Source organism: Equus asinus, chromosome 6 (assembly GCF_041296235.1).
Source record: "Equus asinus isolate D_3611 breed Donkey chromosome 6, EquAss-T2T_v2, whole genome shotgun sequence".
In the NCBI taxonomy this organism is placed as follows: domain Eukaryota; kingdom Metazoa; phylum Chordata; class Mammalia; order Perissodactyla; family Equidae; genus Equus; species Equus asinus.
This window is the reverse complement of record NC_091795.1, coordinates 62,578,164-62,600,417: the sequence shown is the minus strand read 5'-3', so window position 1 is coordinate 62,600,417 and position 22,254 is coordinate 62,578,164.

Here is a 22,254-nt window from a genome sequence, read left to right as displayed (position 1 = left end):
TCACCCAGGTCCCAGCACCCTGCAGCAGAGCTTCTCACGGCGTCATCCAGGAACCACCTGCAGCATTTGGAGAGCTTGTTAATAATGCAATCTCCTGGGCCTCGGGACCTACTGGGTCAGATTAACCGGGAGAGGGCCCCAGGAAGCTGTACTTTTCACAAGCTCCCAAGTGATTCTGATATACACAAGGTATGGGAACCAGAGATCTACAGGATCTGCTTCCTCTTTGGCAAAGAGCAGAGCAGAATTGGTGATAAGCTGGTCTCAGGACATGAAACCAGGACGCTCTGAGGTTCCATGGCAGAGGGCTGGGACCCGACCAAGGACCCAGGGAAGAGGTCTAGGGCTGGAAGGGACATCAGTAAGACCAGCAGACTTGGGCTTGCTTCCTTTCTGGCTCCTGCCTTCTCCCACCTGCCCCAAGCCAGTCTACACGGCTCAGAGCTTGGACCCTGGCAGGAGCAGTTTGGGGCCGGATTAAACTCCAGAACAGGATCAAAGGGATAGATACAGGGCACGGGGGCAGATATGCACTCATTTATTCATTTCTTGGGTGTATATTCATTCACCCCAATGTTAATCGAGCACCTATTCTGCACCAAACACTGGGTTGGGTCCTGGCCATATTGCAGCGAACAGAAATGGATAGTGTTACCTGCACGGTGCGGCCCACAGATCTGGCACAGCCACTGGGCAGATGCTGGCAGGGCTGCTTGGGCCTGGTGAGAGCTGTTGGGGAGTGACGGTGGAGTCATGGGCCAGCGGAAGGGGTCCCACTTCACGCCAAGGTAGGAAAGGGTCCCGGCCAAGGCAGCCTCTGAGGAATGTCTGCTGAAGGATTTTGTATCATCAACCAATGAACCAGTAAGTCTTAACACCTGCCTCTTTCCCCCTTCCATCCACCTCCAATTCCTGTCCATTCTACTTCCAAAATATCTCTTGCAACTGTCCATTTCTCTCCACTCCCACTGTCACTATCCCAGCCCAGACCACTGTCATCTCCCCGAAGGATGATGGCAGGAGCCACTGACCACTGTTATTACAGCCCCATTCTTAACCATCTCCAAGACATTCTCCTCATAACTTCCTATCAGGGACGTGGAGCACCTGCTTAACTCCCCCAGTGACTTCCCTGTGCACTGAGAGTAAAATCCATATTACCTAACATGACTCATAAAACTCCTGATGAACTGGTCCTGGGCTTCCTCACAGACCTTGTCCCATGTCAGTGTCCCCCCGGCTTCCCCTACTTCCTGCCAAAGTCCCAGGGCCCCGAGGACAGTCACACACCTGGAATGCCTTTCCTTGTTTCCTTTCCTGTGGCCTGAGTGATTGCTACTTATCCTTTAGGCTTCTTCTTAAATGACGCTTCTTGACTCCTCCCCATTCCCAATATAAATGAGGTCCCTGTCTCTTTTACTTTGTATTCATAGCATTTACATGGTAATTATATATTTTCTTGTGATTATTCAATGACTGAATCATAAGCTCCTCCAGGCAGAGAACTTATCTGTTTTGTCCCTTTTGGTAAACACAGTATGTAGCACATTGGTACTCAATAAATATTTGTTGAGTAATGAATGAATGAACAAGCAAGTACATCCTCATGTTGTGCATGTTCTAAAGTGTCCATCTTTGTGTCAAGAGTCATGGGAAATGCAAGGAAGAGGAAAAAATCATAGTCCCTGCATTTTAATAGATTTGAGAAGATGTTTATTGAAGATGACATTTGTGTAAGTTATCTACTACTGAATAACAAATTACCCCAAACTTAGCAGCTTAAAACAGTGAATATTTGCCCCTCACACTGTTTCTGTGGGTCAGGTATCTGGACGCAGTTTAGCTGGGTGGTCTCACTCTGGGTCTCATGAGGCTGCAGTCATCTGAAGGCTGGACTGGGGCAGGAAGATCCACTTCCAAGATGGCTTGCTCACGTGCTTGCCATTAGCGCTGGTGGTTGCCTGGTAGCTTCAGTTCGTCACCACATGAACCATTTCATAGGGCTGCTTAAGTGTCCTCCTGACCCTGATATGGCAGTTAAATTCTTCCAGAGCATGTGATCCAAGAGAGCACGAACCAGAAGTCGCAATGTCTTTTATGACCTAGCCATGGGATTCACACCATGTCATTTCTGCCATATCCTATTGGTTACAATGGTCAGCTCTACACACTGAGGAAAACTACATGGGGGCACGAATACTGGGAGGTGAAGATCACTGGGGACCATTGTAGAGACCGGCTACCAAGTGCTAAAGTGTAGCACCCTGTGTGTAAGTGTGAATTCAGAGAAGAATTCAGAAGAATCTCTTGGATAATTGGGATTGATTTGATGAAAGAAGTTGATTCGCTCTGTATCCTGAAGAACGACCAGCCACTGGAGAGTTGTCCATGAGTGGAGGGAAGGCAGGCCAGCGTAAAGGGAGCACAGCATGAGCAAAGGCACTGAGGCAGGGAATGGGCCTCCTGAATTTGTTAGTCAGAGAGGAGAGTGGTCTGGCAAGAGCAGAGTGTGAGTAGTGAAAAAGAGGTAATAAGACAAAGTAGTTGGGTGACATTGAATTAAAGAGGGCTTTGGAAGCCAGACAGTGGCATTCTGTTTGGGGAACATGCCTATCCAGCAACCCCTCTCTCTATCTCTCCTGATGGATCTAAAAGCTAACACATCTCTCTTCCCTTCTCTTTGTCTGTGTCCTTCTGTTCTCCCAGGTACCCAGCAGCAATCTGGACACTTGACTGGAAATCTTCCCCTTTTCCTCTACCCCACCAAAGCACAGTAGTCAGGAGACTGTGCAGGGCAGCGTCTGCCCTGGCCAGCCCCGGCCAGCCACTGCTATTGACTGAACAGCCCAAGAGCCTGGGTCTTGTGACCTGAAGCTGTACCCAAAATGGCCAAGTCAAAGGAGACGCTGACCTAACCAGCAGACTCTGGCCTGCAGTCTCTTAACCTCCCCGTCTATCTAATCTCTCCTGGTCCTCTTCTTTCCTTGCCCCAAATTAATTTGCAGAAAAAACAAAGCTGTTTCCTCTTTGCTGTGCTCATTGCATGCACAGCCCTGTAGTTACTTGTTCTCATTGTGTTAATAGTAACAAGGGTCTAGATTTATACTGCCCTTATCTCCAAGGACTTTCACAAACCTTATCACTAAGGGGCATATAATGAAGGGTAGCACTATCGTGTATGAAGTTCCAACTTCACAACTTGCCAACTGGTTATTTTCATTCCGTAGGCCTCAGTCTCCTCATCTGTGAAATAGGATAGCGACAGAACCCCCTTCGTCCAGCAACTGTGAGGATTGAATGAGGCACGGTGCCGTGCCTGGCAGGTCATGGTGATAAGGCAGAAATGCCGCTCAGAATGCCTGCAGGCCGGCTGGAGAGACATGTGGAAAAAAAAAGTCTGCTTTTTTTGGGCTGCCTGGGCTTTTGTTAATAAATTTCCAGCGGGACGTTTCCGCCACTTGCCTTTTTTTAGAGACATGAAGAGAGGAGAATTGAAAACATTTCCTATGTTGAAATGAAAGGCACTATTTAATCTTGTCACCATCTGCCTTCGCTCCAGGCTGGGAGCCCACAGGCCCGGCTCCCTGTTTCCTAGCGACAGGGCAGGCACACCTTCCCCATCAGAGAAAAACACCCACTGCAGGGAATGCTCCCACCCCGGGGAGCTGTGAACGAGAGCCCCAGACCAGAGCGGGGCCAGCCTTCCCTGGATGTCTGTCTTCAAACAGGCCACCCTGTGCTGCCTTCCCAGGGTCACACAGCAGCAGGGCCAACCCTTAATTTGCAAAGTCCTTGAGGTGACCTTGGCTGCCCCAAGCCCCCTCCTCTTCCTCAGCAAAGCTCAAAGGCTGTCTTAGTTTCCTGGCGCTGCCATCACTAAATACCACAAACTGCATGGCTTACAACAATGGAAATTTACTTTCTCCGAGTTCTGGAGGTCAGAAGTCCTAAATCAAGGTGTCAGCAGAGTTGGTCCCTTCCAGAGGCTCTGAGGGAGAGCCTGCTGCACGCCCATCTCCAGGTTCTAGTGGCTCCGGCAATCCTCAACGTTTCTTGGCTTGTAGATGCGTCACTCTGCCTCCACCCTCATGTGGCTTTCCCCCTCTGTGTCTTCTTTTCTCTCTCTTATAAGGACACTCATCATTGGATTTAGGGCCCATCCTAAGTCAGGATGATCTTATCTTGTGATCCTTACCTTAATTACATGCGCAGAGATCCTCTTTTGAAATAAGATCGCATTCTGAGGTTCTGGGTGAACAAATCCTTTTCCAGGGGATTACTGTTCAACCCACTGCAGAAGTGGTCATGCACCCCGGGCTCCTCCTGTCTGGGTGAAAACGTTTGATAAACTACTGTTAGGGACAGTATGTGGGATGCCTCTCGATCCACAGCCGAGGGGCGTATATTTTGAAAGTGGAACTTGGGACAGGGCGACACCTTAACCAAAGAGGATGTAGCCCTCGTGGTGGCATAGCAGGTGATGATCCCCCAGGGAGGTGGATCTTCCTGGTGCCCCTGCTCAGCATGGGGCAGCAGCCAGGCCTGTGCAGCTGTGCAAACACAGGAGAGCCACAGCTGCCGCACCTCCTGCCCCCTGCCTTCTTCCTCTGGGGCCAGGAGGGAATCAGGCGAGTGCCCCGCTGGGAGTTCTGGTCCAGCCTGGAAGGGGCTCCCCAGGCTCTGAGAAGGACCCCTCCTCCTTACCGTCCATCTCACAGACAAGACAGCCACCTGCAGAGCTGGGAGGGTCTCCAGTTCCCCGAATATCCCCCTCACTGTTGGCTGAAAACTGACCATCTGAAATCCATTGCTTTTAGTTCTTATCTTTTAAAACTTCATATGCAACCACAAAAGCAAAAACTATCACATGCGTTTATTTATTTATTAAATAGGTAATACATTCTCCCAGTTCCAGATTCAAAAGGAACAAAAGGATATTCCTTGAAAATTCTCCCTGCCACTCCTTTCTCCCAACCAACCAGGTCCCCTCTCCAGGAGCCCCCGATGTTTCCATCTTATGTAATCTCCAGAGATTCTATATGTTGTAGAGGTTCTTTTGGCCTTCTTTTCTGCATAAATGGTAGCTACTATTCCTACTTTTGTGACTCGATGTTTTCACCTCACATCGTGAGGGGATCTTTCCACATCAGTCATAGAGAGCCTGCTCACGTTTGTGTTAAGCAGCAGCAGTGTCCCCCATACGGAAGCACCAGCGCACGGTACCCAGTGCCCTGTTGATGGACACAGGGCTGTTTCCTATGTTTCCTGCTGCTACAAACACGGCTGCGACAAATAACCTTGTATACACATCGTGTCACATGTGTATATACACACATCCTTAGAGTAAATTGTTAGAAGTTGCTAAGCTCCCCCTCCCTCTGCCATAACCCTCTGGACTCTCAGACCCTGGACTGAGCGGCACAGCCTGCAGGGGCCTGGCTGGTTTATTTTAAGCGGTGAGTACTCTGCAGGTGGAAAGGTGACACCCGCTTGCTGTGGTAGTTACTAATGCAGCGTATTAACTCTGATGCAACTCAAGACCATATAATGTTTCTGTCGCTACTACACTGGCCACAAGCTGAGGCCTTGCCTCTGCACACAGTCTGTGTTGGGGTCCCTCAGGGTGGACTGGGGCTGGGGACTGCAGCTTTGGGTCCTAGCTCCAGCTCTGCTCCACGTGACCTTGGCAAGTCCCTCGCCCTCTCTGGGACAGTGGGTACCTGAATCCCTGTCGTGTCCTCTCTCCCAGACTCAAGGATGGACAGGAAAATGTGTTCCAGAGCTCACTGTAAGCCATGCCCCAACAGCAGCCACATCCTACTGATTAATAATTACATTGACCATGAAACAGCGAAGCCCATTTCACCCCTCCTGCTGGTGTATTTGTTTCCAATTTTGTGTCCTTGGCTCTCGGTAAGAAAGATAAAGTTGAGGGAGCATGTTCCATTCTGGGTCCTCCATTCCAGGGCAGTGGGCGCTGGCCTGCAGACCCCGGGGGGTGGAGGAGGGTCGCTGTGGGAGCCACCAAGGCCCTGTGAGGGCCGGGTATCTGTGAGGGTTTTCTGCCTGGAGGCCTTGAATACCGACAACTCTCATTTTCCTGGTGCTTTATGCTTTACAGAGGGCTGTCTCATACACTTTCTCAGGTAATGTGTGATTCAGTCAGATTCTTGGGAACAGAGGATTTAAGCAGAAAAAGAATCTAGTGAAAATTTTGGGGGAGAGCTCACAGAATTGCCTTAAATTTGAAGCTGGCAGCTCAGAAATCAGATGGGAACCAACGGAAGACAAGGAGGCTCAAATCACTCCACAGGAAAGAGGAGGTGAGGACCCCACAGCCTCAGACTGTGGGTGTCACCACAGGCAGCAGGGCCACTGCCCAGGCTGGACACAGGACACCACAGGCTGGGGGGATCTGTTGCCACAAATTTCCGTCCCTGTTGCCCACATCAGCCACTGTGGTGGACCCGAGGGGGCGGCCTCTCTGCCTGCTCTTTCAGGTCACTTACTCCAGAATCAGCACCCAGTTCTGGCCTGGATGCCTGGTGCGTGAAGCCTGGGTCGCTGACCGTTGGAGAGGGGGAAAAAGTGAATAGCCCTTTCAGCTTCTTGAGTGGGAGGCCAGCCCAGCCCACTCTCATAAAGATTTATGGAGGGGGAACCCTTAATGCTAAGGAGGGTGGGTCAGATGTAGGGCAGCAGAAGGGCACCTGTTCATGACCATCTTGGGGTGTGGGGTGTACTATACGCCTATCCTACTTGTTGAGGGATGCTGGGGGTGGGGTTTTTACCTGAAGCAGGGCTACTGGAATCTTTATATTGAGATCTCTGCAGCACTGTCCTGACATTGTAGCTTATTGCTCACAATCAACATATTATTAGGGGATTATTGGCTGATGTCCCATCTTCTCCCCATCCTTTCCAAGGATGCTAATGTTAGGTGGGGCCTGGAGCACACCCCCACACGATTTGAAACCCACGTCCCTTAAGCTGCCGTAAAAGACCCTTTTAACCATGAAAATAATGCTATGGTTTTCCTTTGGAAAATATGTGCTGGGAAACAAAGACCTTCAGTAGAAAAATACGATGTTAGAGACCTAGGAGACAGGGTCTGGGGATGTCTGCCAGGCTGGCTGCCTGGGGCCCCATCGCTGAGAGGGGGTGGTGGTCACTCTATGCCTCTCAGCTTTGGTGCTACAGGGAGTCAGCTCTGCGGGGACAGGGCGAGTGAGGCACGCCTGTGCTTCATGGTGCAGATGAAGAGGCTGAAGGGGCAGAGCACAGAGGGGCCCAGCTATGGCTGCACTTTGTAGGCCTCAGCAAGAGGCGGTGACTGTGTCCAACCTCTACATCTTACAGGTAACGAAACCCAGCTGCAGAGAGAGGGCAGTGAGTTGCCCAGGGTGACTTGGTAGGTCAGAGAGGGGATTAAGGCGTGGTCCAGCGCCCTTGCCACCCCAGCAGGAGGCTGACACAGGCGGTGGTAACGTGACCCCTAGAACTTCAATGGGAATATGAATGGCCAGGGAATCTTGTTGGAATGTAGACTTTGACTCAGCAGGCCTGGGGCAGGGCTGATGGTCTGTGTTTCTAACTGACACCTGGGGGCTGCTGATACCCATGCTGCTGGTCCTGGGGGCTGCACTTCGAGCAGCCAGGCTTTGGAGCCATGGTTTGCACCCTGGCAGTACATTAGAATCACTTGGGGAGCTTTTATAAAACACTGATGCTTGGGACCAGAGAGTATCATTTAATTGGAGGTGTTTGGTCTTATGTGCAGCCAGGTTGAGAAGGGCTGAGTTAGAGGCCTCCTGGGACAAGCGGCTTAGGAGCACCAGCGAGCCTCCTCTCCTGCCAGCTGGTGCTCCTAAAACCCCTCATCCACAGTTCCAACTAAGTTTAAATACACAAATACCTCCCAGAAAGGTGCAGTCCTCCTTGAAGTGTGGCTCCTTACAGGAGGGCCTTCCCAGAGGTGCTGGGTGCCTAGAGCATCGAGAGGGAAAAACCACAAAGGAGGGAAGGTGCGCAAAATGGGGAGGCTGGAGCGAGGGGGTAGCTCTGCCTTGGGCTCCCTGGAGGGCTCTGGTGGTCAGAGGAGCATGCTCTGTGCCCTCTTGCAGGTGAATGAGGTCTGATGAGGGTCAAGGCTGCCCCAGGGAGAAAAGCCCAAGGCGTCCTGCCCTACGTACCGATCTATGTCTTCCTCCAGGAAGCACAGGACATCCTGACTTAATCTGATCTGATTCTCATCTAAAGTTATAGGACCATCTGATAGCCAGACCCCACCTGCACTGATACCATTTTAACAGCTTTTTTACATGATCTTTCCTTTGTCTTGTAAAGAGATAACTCACGTACCTATGCCTTATAAATTTAGCCCTACCCTCAACCCATTGCGGCTCTTGACTGCCCATGGGTCCTGTCCCCATACTGCAGCTCTTACTGCCCATGGGTCCTCTCCCCATGCTATTCTCTGAATAAAGGAGCACTACTACCAGACCTTGAGAGTCCAAGAAATCTTTCTTTCGAATCCTTGGCTCGCCGAGTCCCCATCAAGGCCCAGGAGCTAATAAAGGTTCTGTGAATTCCTGTGGGAAAGAAACCTAATTAGCTTTGTTTAATCTAGTGTTTCCAAGTTCATTTGAGCATGGAACACTTTTACTGCAGAATAATTATTAACGTTCTGCAGGGCCCGCTATGGGTTTGGGACCCTCTTTCTTGGAGGCTCCAGGACAGGACTGATGCCAAGGGCCTCAGGTCTGGAGGTGCAGGGCCGGCTGGAGGCTGCGGCATGGCCCCCTCACCTTGCAGCGTTCCTGCAGTGCAGAGAGCCCTCCAGAGCCTTCCTCCCCCTGAGCTCCAGAGAGCAGAGCCCAGCCAACACCTGGATTATGGACTTCCAGCTTTCAGAACTGTGAGATGATATATTTCTATTGTTTTAAGCCACCACGTTTGTGGCGATTTGTTGTGACACCATAGGAAATTAATACAGACAACCAATTATTTGGTCATCCTAGAAAGGTTTCCTGGCCCACTGTCTCTGGGCCCAAGCCTCACGGACAGCCCCCACCCCCCAATTTGGGACATGCTCTTCCCTTAAGGGCCCGGATCATGCAGCCCTCATGGTTGGGGGCACCGGGCTCCCTCTCTCCCAGAGAAATCTCCTCACCAAGCCTCCTCCTCAGGTGCGGGGCTGGCAGCTGGGGGCAGGCTCTAGGCCAGCCCCTCTAGGTCCCTTCCTTTCCCTCTGGGCACCTGGGTCCCTCGCACACATGCTGGGGGGCAACATCCATGGACGGTGCTACCGGCCAAGAGTGAAGATCTCAGAAAATAGGGCCCTGTGTGACTGTTGGGGCATCGCAGTGGCTCCTACCAGCCACGGGAAAGTCAAAGAAGCTACAAGCCCAGCCTGAAAATGGGTCTCTGTGGGCCATGGGGCCAGAATTTTCTCCATTCGCCCACTGCTGGAGTCCCACAGGCTGGGATGTGCCAGGGGGCAGCCTCCAGGTCTCTGGCATGGCCTTGACCAAAGTCATAGGAAGGAGTGCCATGTCCCTCCCCCAAAAACTGCCAGGGTCAGAGGGAGGATGTAGGGGGAAGGAGGAGGCTCCAAATGAATTGTGGCCTCTGGAGGCAGGACGCCTGCATTCAGGCTCTGCACGAGCCCTCACGGGCTGTGTGACCACTACCACACTGTTGAACTTCTCTGTGCCTCACTTTCCCCTGCAAAATGAGAGCTTTGCATTTGATCACCCCTAAGTTCTCTCCTGGCACCAAAAGTCTGTAAGACCAAACTGGGTACTGGGCTTTGGGGATGGGGACGGGTTCAAAGGTAAATGAAATCCCAAACCTGCCCTGGGAGTGCAGAAACTGCCTTCTAGTGAGAAAAGCTAGACAGATGCTCCACGGACGAAAGAAGTCCTGACCAGATGACAGCGGGAACCGGGACCGTCTCCCGGCATCAGCTACACATTAGGATCAGCAGCCCGCACCCAGGACTGATCACCAGGGACCCTGGAGTAGAACTCAGGATGCCAACAGGGTCCCAATGTGCAGCCAGGATGGAGCATGCTGCAGAGGGGGCGCTGCAGAGCAGGGGGCAAACCTCCTGGAAGGTGGGGGAAATGGACAGGTACCTAAAGGTGGCCAGACTTAGGGTCACCACCTGCCTAGGTTTCTGGGCTTTGTGGTGTAAACCGGTATCAAGAGTGGGAGGGAAACTGATACTTTCAGGGTGGCTGGATTTGATTTATGTTGTCAAGGGCTGACAGCGAGCGGGGGAGCCCTGCGATCTGGGTTCTGAGAGAGTGTGAAGGAGGCAAGTGACTTCAGGGAAGCTGAGCCCTGGTCGAAATACCCATCAGTCTGTCCTCTGTGCTGTGATTGTAATCTGCTTTCGGTGTCTTATCGGATGACCGTAGTAAAGATTTACATTGTTCTTCAGTTACTTTTAGATGCTAGACAATTCTCTGAATGCTGAGGCTCACTTTAAGGTGAGCGCAGACCAGCTGCTCCTGGGGGTTGCAGATGGGTAGAGCCTGCCTAAGAGGGAGAAGTGGTGCCCCCCATGTGGGGAATTGTGGAGCAATGGCAGAGAGACAGGCATGGGCAAGTGCTTTGTGGGTTCAGGGCTGAGAAAGAGCAATTTGGCCAAAGGTGCCAGTTTGTGGGGGCCAGGAAGGGGAGACCAGGGTGGGAGGTAGCTTGGGGACTACCTTCTGGAGCTGTTTCAATGCCAGGCTAAGGGATCTGCTTGGATCTTTAGGCATGAGGAGACCCTGCACCATGGGTGTATGTGATGTCGTCAGTGTTTTAGAAGGTTCTTTCAAACCTGCCTCCCTCCCATCTCTCCCTCCTTGCATTGCTTCTTTCCACTGAGAATACCTACTGGAAATCAGTCTTGATGGAGTTTGCAGAAATCACAATGAGACCCAGACTCACCTTCTAGGAGCTCATGTCTGACTGGAGAGATCAATAGACAATAAACACCCCTTCATGTGCGCACAGAACAAAATGCCTGGGAGCCCCAAACTCAGCCTGGATCCTTACAGCTGGGATCATTTGAGCTGAGTCTTGGAGAATGAGTAGTTATCCCAGGCAAAGAAAGGACTAGAAAGGAATGGTCATTGTTAGGGATCCTGGGATTCGGGCATGTGGGGGATGGGCCGGTGGAGACAAGACTAGAAATACAGAGCAAGACCAGATGGTGAAGGGCCTTGAGTGCCCCAAAAAGGACTTTGCCCTTATCTTGTAGCCCATGTCAAGGTCAAACACAAACCTTTTCCCTTTTATCCTTAACCAACTTCCCAGTTCTTTGTCTTAGATTAGCTGCAATTAGAACTGTTTGTCCCCCTGAATCTAGCTAGACACAGATAAACATGACCTGTTCAGCTGAGACCTCCCTGACTGCAAACGCAACTCCAGCTGTAAATCACCTCACCCGTAACTTGTCCGCTCCTCCCTGTAAAAGTCTATGGCTGGGGCCGGCCTGGTGGCGCAGCAGTTGGGTTCGCAGGCTCTGCTTCAGCGGCCTGGCATTCACCAGCTCGGATCCTGGGTGTGGACATACGCACCGCTTGTCGGGCCATGTTGTGGCAGGCGTCCCACATGTAGGGTGGAGGAGGATAGTCATGGATGTTAGCTCAGGGCCAGCCTTCCTCAACAAAAAGAGGAGGATTGGTGGCGGTTGTTAGCTCAGGGCTAATCTTCCTAAAAAAAAAAAAGTCTACGGCAAACCACTGAGACCATCTGATCTTCGCATCTGGGTTGCTCTCTCTTGTTGCAATAACCCGAATAAAATTAATCTCCTTAGCAGTCTAGTTCTTGTCTTTGACACCCATGATATGCTTTTTCCAACTTCATGTCATTTTTTATCTTCGTGACACTCCCAGCAGGTAGGTGAGAAAGATATTCTTTATTCCTATTTCATACTTGGGGGTAAAAGTGAGATTCTGAAATGTCAGAAGCAACTTTCACAAGCTCATAGAACAGGTGTGAGTGGACCTGAGATGTGAGTCTGGGTTTCCCGATTCCTGTGACTCATAAGGCTGATCTCTGACGCCGGCTCTGAAACCAAACCCAGGCCTGACCAGCAGCTTCTTCTCCTGAAATCAGGGTCTGTGAGGCCCTGGCAGGGTCCTCTTCCCGTATAGCACCAGCCTGGGGCTGGACCACATGTAAGGATCCTGAACCCTGGAGCTGTGAAAGTGCTCCCAGGAGATGGTGTGGTCCACGCTCCATTTTGCAGAAGTAGCAATAGACCCATGGGATTTAGTGACTTGTCCAAAGTCACACAGCAAAATAGGTCCTGCGTAGATCAGGGCGAGTGGTGGGAGTCAGGGAGACACCTCAGGAAGAAGTGTGACCCTGACCTTGCAAGTGACCTCCTGGCCCCTGGACCAGCACCTCCAGATTGTATTCCAATACAACGTTCTTTTAGCCATGTCCCAACCGCTCCTCCTAACTGGTTCTCAGGGTTTGGAGGGAAGCCTTCCCTCAAGTTTGCTAGTTCAGCCCACTCAGATAAGCTGTCTGGCCTCTCCCAGCCTTATAACTGAAAAGTGGGGTCTACATGTACACACCGACCCCACAACTAATTGTCAAGATGTTGAAGGGCTAGAAATGGGAAATCGATTACCTGAGTGTTAAATAGAATTACAAGTGTCCTTACAAGAGGGAGGCAGAGGGGCCAGCCCAGTGGCGCAGCGCTTAAGTGCCCGCCTTCTGCTTTGGCGGCCCTGGGTTCACCGGTTCGGATCCCGGGTGCGGACATGGCACTGCTTGGCATGCCATGCTGTGGTAGGCATCCCCCGTATGAAGTGGAGGAGGATGGGCATGGATGTTAGCTCAGGGCTAGTCTTCCTCAAAAAAAAAAAAAAAAATAGAGGGAGGCAGAGGGAGATTCAGTGAGGGAAGAAGAGAAGATGTGATGACTGAAGCAAGAGGTCAGAGTGATGCAAGGAAGAGGTCACAAGCCAGGGAATACAGGTGGTTTCCAGAAGCTGGAAGACACAAGGAAACGGGTTCTCCGCTAGAGCCTCCAGAAGGAGCCGGCCCTGCTGACACCTTGACTTTAGCCCTTTAAAAGTCCTTTTGGACTCAGCCTCCAGAACTGTAAGAGAATAAATTTGTGTTGTTTTAAGCCACCAAGTTTGTGACAATTTGTTATAGCAGCCCTGGGAATTTAACACAGGATCTTTCTAGGAGTGCTCAAACCACATAGCATGAGTAGCCACCTGCTTCCCCTGTGGGCGGGGCCAGGTCAGAAAAGTTGGGGAGAAGGTGGGTCTGGCTTCCTCTACCATGCCAGCCCTGGGGGCACAGGGGAGGCACAAACAGGAGCAAAACTGCCTTGTTCCTCATCACAGGGGCATTTCAGGCCTCCTGGCATATTGCCTTATGCCAATACTCCATGGCGTCCATCCCTGCCCAGGGGACCCTTTATGCCTCCCCTCCCCTGGCCCCTGAAATGCTCTTCCCCAGCCTGTCTTTTCCTCGGCCTCCATCAGAGAGCTCCCCCTTTCTCCTCTAATGGTCAACCGCTCAAAACCCAGATTTCAATCTCATTCTTCTTGGGTTTGTAGCAGAGTGAGAAGACAGCGTGGGCCATCTCAACAGGCAGCACCAGCATCCTGCTGAGGGAGGGAATTGTCTTGTCCAACATCAAGAATAAGGGGAGTTCTGACTAAACCAACCTAACAGGACTCTTGCTGAAGGCGGGCCAGGGTGATCGGACATCACCTGGTGGATGGGGGAGCATGAGGAATCGGATCAGAGATCAAGGATGATCAGACATCGAGGTGGGGGTTCTGGTTAAACTGACTTAGCAGGGTTCTTGCTAAAACTGAACTTTACAGAGAAATACACAGATGGACCCAGGAGAAGGTTCAGGAGCCTGAGTTTAGTCAAGGAAAGAATCTTTGTTTTGAGAAGAGAGGCCCCTGGGCAGGATCTGGAAGGATGGAACTGAAGGAAGTGAGGGCTGAATCACTTTTCACAAGACGTGGCATCTGCTCCCCAAAAAGAAGAGATAGAGACCCAATGACATGGCAGGAGCCGGGTTGGTAGACACAAAACAGGGACTTTGAAATACAGGCTGTCTAAATTTTAAGTTGTTTGTATAAATTTCCTCCACCTCTTTCTGTATTTCAGTGATGTTTTCTATGACAAAAATGCACTTTGTATGCCTGTGCCTTTTCATTTTCCTTTTTACCTTTATTTGGTTTAAAATAAGCCAAAGAGAGGGGCGGAATTCTGTAGCTGGCACAGGGTAGCCCCGGCATATCTGGGATAGAGAGACGATCTCTGAACTGAACCGCTGTTTAGGGAACTTGGAGCACCCCGCCCATAGCTTCACTTAGTCCTGCTACCGACAAAGGAGAGCTGGACAGGAGTTAAAGCGGTAAAAACAGATTTTATTCAGGACTATTGCAATAGAGGAAAAGAGACCTTGGTATAGAATGGGACTCAATTCCGAATACAGCATGGGCAAGCGGGAATTTATACCAAGGAGCAGGGTGGGGGGTCAACGGGTGGAAAATGGCTAAGAGGAAACATCAAGAATAAGGGGAGTTCTGACTAAACCAACCTAACAGGACTCTTGCTGAAGGCGGGCCAGGGTGATCGGACATCACCTGGTGGATGGGGGAGCATGAGGAATCGGATCAGAGATCAAGGATGATCAGACATCGAGGTGGGGGTTCTGGTTAAACTGACTTAGCAGGGTTCTTGCTAACACTGAACTTTACAGAGAAATACACAGATGGACCCAGGAGAAGGTTCAGGAGCCTGAGTTTAGTCAAGGAAAGAATCTTTGTCAATCCTCTCAATAATCCAGTGAGGTATATGCCCTTATCCCCATTTTACAGATGAGAAACCGAGGCACAGAGAGGTTGCATTACTTGCCCAAGGTCACCCAGCTGGCCAATTAGCACTCCAACCCAGGCAGTCTGGCTCCAGAGCCCCTGTTCTTAGCCACTGGGCAATACTGCCTCCTAATGCCCCACCTACTGTAGTGAAATTATAAACTCTGCCCCTCCCCCCCAAAATACAGAAAAATCCTGGGCAGGGCCAGCTGTGGAATGGGAGTTCAAGGCCATCCGGAAATGGCTCCCTAGGGGGCAGGGTGACCTCAGTTCACACCTGGGCTATATATTGACCTGTGCCCTCCCCCAGCCAGGCTGGGTCTCCTGGAGAGGGGCATGGCACTACTCGGCTTTGCTAAATAATACTATACCAACGTTGGTAGGGGGCTCTATACTTCCTGTGTGTTCTTTCCTGTATATGGTCTAATTTTATCACACAATTGTCCCAGGGGGTAGACAGAAATCCCTGCCTCCACTTACGGATGAGGAAGTCGAGGCTACAGAAGCCATGTGGCTTGCATGGACCACAGAGCTGGTAAGTGATGGAATTCTGAACTGGAACATGAGATTTTTTTCTCTACCCCTCTGCGCTCCCTCATCAGGTTAACTATTTTAAAAAGCAGTACCAACACCCCCACAACAAAAAGCCCACTCTCTAATTTTCTTTCCATTTTGAAAGCACAGGCCCCATTTGCAGATGGTCTTGAGCTGGAAATAGCCCGGCGTGGAGATGATTTCTTTGGGCTGCAGGGCAGTTTCCTCGGGATTCAGCGTTAACCACTAATCTCGGGTTTGTCCTTCCCCAAATGGACTCTGGTCAGGATAATTATTGCACATTCATCCCCAGGGCCACTTTCATATAAACGCAGAGCCGAAGGCCGTGCTCTCACTGTTCCAATTAACATTGCTCCTTGCAAAGAAGATAAAACTGCCTTCGATTAGCTTCTGCTCCAGTTTGGAGAAAGGCCAGTCCAATCAAAAACCACTTCAGCTGAGGGAGAAGCAGACACAGCAGAGCAGCGATCTCCCAACCCTAATTGACTTTTCCTTTTCAATTTCTCTTTTACTTAAGAACGTTGGAAATGACTGACTGATGTCACTGTCCTTTATCCAGGAACTTTCTGAGCAAACACATCCAAGGCTTGGAGCCAGGAGCAGCTGTCTGCCTGTCATAAGGTGTGCCACCCCCTCCTGCAAACCTGAATGGAGCACTTACTGGGTACCCACAGCATGCAAGGGATGCGGTCCCTGTCATCAAGGAGCTCCTGGGCAAGCTTAGGGGGAACTAACACGCTGGAAGAAATGCAAGAAAACCAGTGCCTGGGGCTCCGATGAGGGAGTGAGGAAGGCTGGAGTGTAGGGGAGCTTCAGGGAGGAGATGAAAGTCCACTGAGCCCCTCATTCATCCAACAAGAGTTTTCCCACCCACTCCACGTGCCAGGCCCTGCAGAAATAACAGTGAATGCAATGATGCTGGCTTGGCGAGCAAGGAGTCGAAAGAAAGATTTCTTCGACTCTCAAGGTCTGGTAGTAGTGTTCCTTTATTCAGAGACTAGCATGGAGTAGCGTAGGGACAGGACCCATTGGCGGGGAAGGGCTGCAGCATGGGGACAGGACCCATGGGCAGCGAAGGGCTGCAGCATGGGGACAGGACCCATGGGCAGGGAAGAGCTGCCAGCATGGGGACAGGACCCATGGGCAGTCAAGAGCTGCAATGGGTTGAGGGTAGGGCTAAATTTACATGGCATAGGTATGTGAGTTATCTCTTTACAAGACAAAGGAAAGATCGCGTAAAAAAGTAGTTAAAATGGTGTCAGTGCAGGTGGGTGGTCCTATAACTTTGGATAAGAATCAGGTTGGATCAGGTCAGGACATCCTGTGCTTCCCGGAGGATGACATAGATCGGTATATAGGGCAGGACGCCTTGGGCTTCTCTCCCTGGGGCAGCCTTGATCCTCATCATGGAAGAGATAAAAATTCCTGCCACCCTGGTGGGGAGAGAGACAATAAGTGAACTCCAGAGGGAACGAGAAGGCAGTGTCCTGTGGGGCGAGTCCAGCTGGGCTTGGGCCGGGTAAGGAAGGGGTTGTGATTTTACACAGGGAAGTTTGAGCCAAGGTCAAAGGGAGTAAGCCCTAGGGATACCTGGGGGGAAGCCTTCCGGGGAAAAGGGAACAAAGATGGAAAATCTGAGCCCAGAGCACACCTGCCATTTCTGAGAAACAGCAAAGTTGGAGGGTGGACCCTTTCTGGGCCAGGGGTTGTGTTCAAAGTGTCCTTTTTGAAAGGAGTTACTCTGGGCAGCAGTACAGGTAAGCATCTCTGGACCTCCATTTCAGTTCCCCAGGTGGGGACCAGTGTGGCTGGAAGGATGGATGACTGGGGAGGGATGGTAAGTGATCGGTCACAGAGATGAGGAGGAGGGGTAAATCACCTGCCGGTCTTTACAGCCATTTTTCTCTTCAAGGGACACCCGGGAAAGGTTAGGAGCAGAGGACAAATGTGATCAGATGTCAGTTCTCAAAAGCTTACTCTGGTTTTTTTTGTTGTTTTTTTGAGGAAGATCAGCCCTGAGCTAACATCTGCTGCCAATCCTCCTCTTTTTGCTGAGGAAGACTGGCCCTGAGCTAACATCCATGCCCATCGTCCTCTACTTTGTACATGGGACGCCTACCACAGCGTGGGTTGCCAAGCAGTGCCACATCCACACCCGGGATCCAAACCAGTGACCTCCGGGGCCGCCGAAGCGGAACATGTGAACTTAACCACTGTGCCACCGGGCCAGCCCCGGGCTTACTCTGTTTTAAGAATAGTCCACAGGGGCCAAGGATGGAAACAGGGGGACAGGTTAGTACAATGGAGTTGATAAGTGTATGCTTAATTTGAAAGAAACTGTCAAACCAGTTTCCAAAGTGGCTGTACATTTTGCATTCCCACTAGCAATGTATGAGGGTCCACTTGTTCCACCTTCTTGTCAACACTTGGTATTATCAGTCTTTTTAATTTTAGCCATTTGAGTAGTATCTGACTGTGATTTTAATTTTTATTTCCTGGATGAGTAATGATGTTGAGCATCTTTTCATGTGTTTGGAGTAGATGACAGTGGTTTGCAGCAGGATGGTGGCAGTGGAGGTGGTGAGAAGGGTCTGATTCTGGATATAAGACATCTGGAAAGAGCGGTGGGGTGATGCACTTCAGATGAGAGAGCCAATGGGCTCCTGAGCTGACATCCTGCCTGAGTCCTGTGGGAGAAGGAACCATATCCAGACAAATTGGATCTCTGCCACCATTGTTGTCCCCAGTACCCACTTCCCCTTCTTCTGAGGTGACAGAGCCCTGATTTGGGCTGAGCACATGTCTACGTAGGATGGAGACTGCACTTCCCAGCCTCTCTTGCCGCTGAGCGGGGGTCATGTGCCAAGCTCTGGTCAATGACATGTGGGCAGAAGAGTTGAGGGCAGCTTCCAGACCTTCTTTAAAGGGCAACTAGCATGTACCCTTTGCCCCTTCTTAATGTCCTTTCCCTCTGGCCTTTTGCCTGGAACATGAAAACCACTGTAGGCCATACCCTTAAGATGGGAGATGCCAGAGCTAAAAGCACTCTGAGCCCCTGGCCCCATGGAGCACCCTGTCAGCCCTAGACTGCCACCTCTCGGCTTCTTGAATGAGAGAGAGAGGGAAGCTAATTTCTCGTTGGTTTCAACCATCATTATTTTGTTTTGCTGCTGCTGTTAGTGAACGTTGTCTGAAGTCCATGGCGGGCAAGCGATAGTGTCTGCTGGCAAGTGCTTCCTGAAGGAAGGGGTGCCTAAGCTCAGCTTCCAGATGGGTAGGATTCAGAGAATCAGAGGCCAAGCTGGAGAGCATTCCAGCCTGAGGCAGGATAAAAAGTGTCTGGCTTGGGGGTGAGACTGCAGAGGGTTACAGGGCCCAGCTTGTAGAAGGCTTGGATCTCCCCCGTGAGACTGCGGCTGGTGCTTCTGAGCCAAGAGACTCTGCACTGTTTTGAATGGCCCCTGGAGAAGTGGACCCCTGTGTTCAACTTCAGTGTATCACGCTGCAGTTTAAACCCCTTCCCTGTTCACAGGGGAGTAAGCCTGGCTTCACCAACAGAAAGCTGAGCTACTTCCCATGACCGCACAGAGAGACAGGCAGAGCTCATTCCTTAAAGTGGGTAAGCCGCGAGTCCTAACCTGCCACATCTGGCTCTCTAAAGTGTTATTGTCATCCCAAGGTCCACCTCTCAGACCAGACGGGATGAGCTGGCCAGGGCAGGAAGCGCATCTCCTCTCTTAGCATCCGCCCAGGCCTGGACGGCTGAGCTCTTACTCGTTAAGCAACTCCATCCTCCCTCCAAACCATCTCCCAGACTCTTCCCTTTGCTCCGCACCAGAGGAGCCAGGCACCAAACAAGACCCTCTGGCAACTGAGCCAGGCTGGATATGTGACAGTACTGCCCAGAGGGGCCTCATGCCCTCTCCTCCTTCATGCTTCCCACAAACCTCCCTGATGTCAATTATCTGAGATGCAGGACCATGAGCCACCAGAACACCCAGTCCCTCATTCCAGAGAACATCTTTGTTTTCCCGAGACACCCAGGCTCTTGAGGTCAGCTGCCGAGTGTTTTCTGCACCTGGAAGTGCAAAATGAAAGAGTCCTTCTTTTCATGTGAACTGCCTCACTGCACAGTGCTGAGTGGCCCAGGGCTTTGTAGGCGTTTTACTGGGAAAAGAAAGAGCTTTTTACCTGGGGTCATTCCATGTGCCTTGGACACTGGCCAAGGGCGCCTGGGCGCTGTTGCTCTCAGTGGGAGATGTGGAAAGCAGACAGGGAAAAAGGAGGTGGAAGGGGCACCGCCCTGCACCCAGGAACCTGCGTATTCCCGCCACCGCCGCGGGCGTTGTTGCCAGCCTTTCTGCTGCCAAGGACACCTCTAGAAGGCAAAGTGGATTTTTTCTAATAATTTGCTTCCAAGTTTTGATTACCTGGAAGTCATTCTAGTCACCAGTCCAAGCTCCTGTCACACAGAGGATGTCTTTCCAGCTGACAATTAGGAAACTTTCATTAGCAGGACAGCCTTGACTCAGGGCCTTTCAATCTTTTGCTTAGGCCTTCTGAATATTGCAAATAGTCCAGGGAGACGCCCCATTCCGTTGGATTCTTGCCCAGGGCTCCGCTTAAGAACCGGAGCCTTACCTCCAAAAAATGCCTCTCGTACTGTAGCCCTTCCAGCAGGCGTGTTGGGCCCTCATTTGGGGCGTCCTGGGGTCCCCCAACCATCTGCAGGGCCTCAGGGTGAGTCCTGACCCGGGGTGTCATATTCCTAGAAATTCTAGCAGGTTCTTGTTATGCCCAGAAATGCTGACAGAGGGAAAAGTGGTGAGCGTCCAGTGGAGGGTGAGGAGAGGGGCTCGGGTTCTTGAGGAAGGTAATTTTATGACTAATTAAATCCAACAAGCTGTGGAAAAGCCTAACACGGATTTGCAGCGCTCCTCACAACACTCCTCATGCCTTTGGCTTACCCAGAGGGTCGTTTCCAGAGGAAGAGGAGCAAAGCAGGCGTGTCTGGAGATTTTCTTTTTCCATGAGAGGAACTAAAGATGCTTGGGTTTCAAGTCCCTGCCCCTCCCTTACTTGCTGTGTGACCTTGGGCACATTATTCAACCTCTCAGAGCCTCATTTCCTTATCTGAAAAACAGTGTTGTTATGAAAATTCACATAGAGCATTTAATGTCTCTGACATACGGTAAGTACTCAAGCAATGTTAGCTGTTACTGTGTTTATTATGTACAATATTCTCTGCCTTTATTACACCCCTATCTCCTTCTAAGAGGTGGACTTATGACTCCTAGTTCTGGCCAGGAGCTCCCTCAGTGTGGAGACAGTGCCTTCCCCACCAGAGCAGCGGCTTCTGGAGGGCTGAGATGATGTCCTGTCCTTGCTCTGTGTCACCTGTCTGCCTTCCTCCACTCCAGGCCCAGGGCCAGACTCAGATTAATGATAAAGGGGTCCAGAATATGCCACTACAGGGGAAGAAAAATAATTTTCTCTCCACCCTTCTTGGCTGAGATTCCTATAATAAAACAGATTCACAAGACAAAAATGAACAGAAGTTTATTCACATGAATCCCTCATGTGTACAGGGGAGATCCCCAGGGGAGAATGAGTCGCTCCCCGAGGTGGCTTAGAATTCAGGCTTAAATACCATCTTAGTAAGGAAAAGGGAGGGACTGTGGCCTCTTAGGGGAGATAACTGATTTTGGGGAAGATGCCTGGGCCCTGAGAAGGATGGATGGGAGATAAGACAGTTGGTGACAGTTTGTCTGGGTGTGGTGGGCCTCTAGTCTCCTCTCCCTCTGGTGAGTCAATCTCCCCTGATGAAGCTCAGGAGATCTGGGGACAACTGAGTTCCTTCGGGAGGATCTCTCTGTAGGTAGGTAAGAGGAGTTCACAGAAAGCCTCGCTCTGTCTTTGCTGGTTTTCAAGTGCCTACAGCTCAAAATAATCAGTACACCCAGGCGGCATATTTCAGGGCGGCAGATTCCACTACCCTTCACCACGGTGGCACAAGGATTATTTTGAGCTGAAGACATTTGAGAATTAACAGCTGCAGGAAGAAGCTTTTTCTGAACGTCCTTTATCTTCCTAAAAGCAGTCTCCCCAAAGAATTCAGCTGTCGTAAATCCCCTCCCCAGAGTCTGAAAACAGAGAAGACCGACTCTTATCACTAAAGACAAGAAGTCAGCCCAAGTCAGCACCGGGATGAGAAATCACCTTAACAGACGCTGTCATAAAACCATCTCTTCTCCTAAGGGAGCATTTACTTTTCCTAAAAGTCATTTGTTCTCCCAGCAGGGTGCCTATGCCCTCCCCAGTCCCTAGTAAGAGGGTATATAAGCCCCAGATTCTAACTACTTCCTTGAGTGACACTTTTCTCCGAACTCCCTTATATAGATAAGTGAGTAAAAATCTGTCTTTTCTGTTGCTAATCTGTCTCTTGTCATTTTAATTTACAGACCCTCAATAACTGAACATAAGAAGGTGGAGGAAAAGTTTCTTCTCCCTAACAATAAGGGCTCGCTGACTGGCTGACACATCATCAAACAGCATCTCATCTAACAGCATCCACGTGGTGAGGTTTTTCTCCAGGAAACTATAAGAGTGTTGGTGAATTGAAGAAAGCATGCAATTCCAACCGAGGGAAGTCAGCCGGGAAGAAGGGCAATGGGCGGCAAGACCTTTGTGAGGGCACCACATTCCCATCTGGTGCCTCATTCCCTAGGCTCAGAAACTCCTTGCCTGTGTACCCAGAGGTGATCAGTTTCTACAGAACATCTCACAGTAGCCAAACCCACAAAGATGGCAGATAAGCCCAGCACAGGCAAAG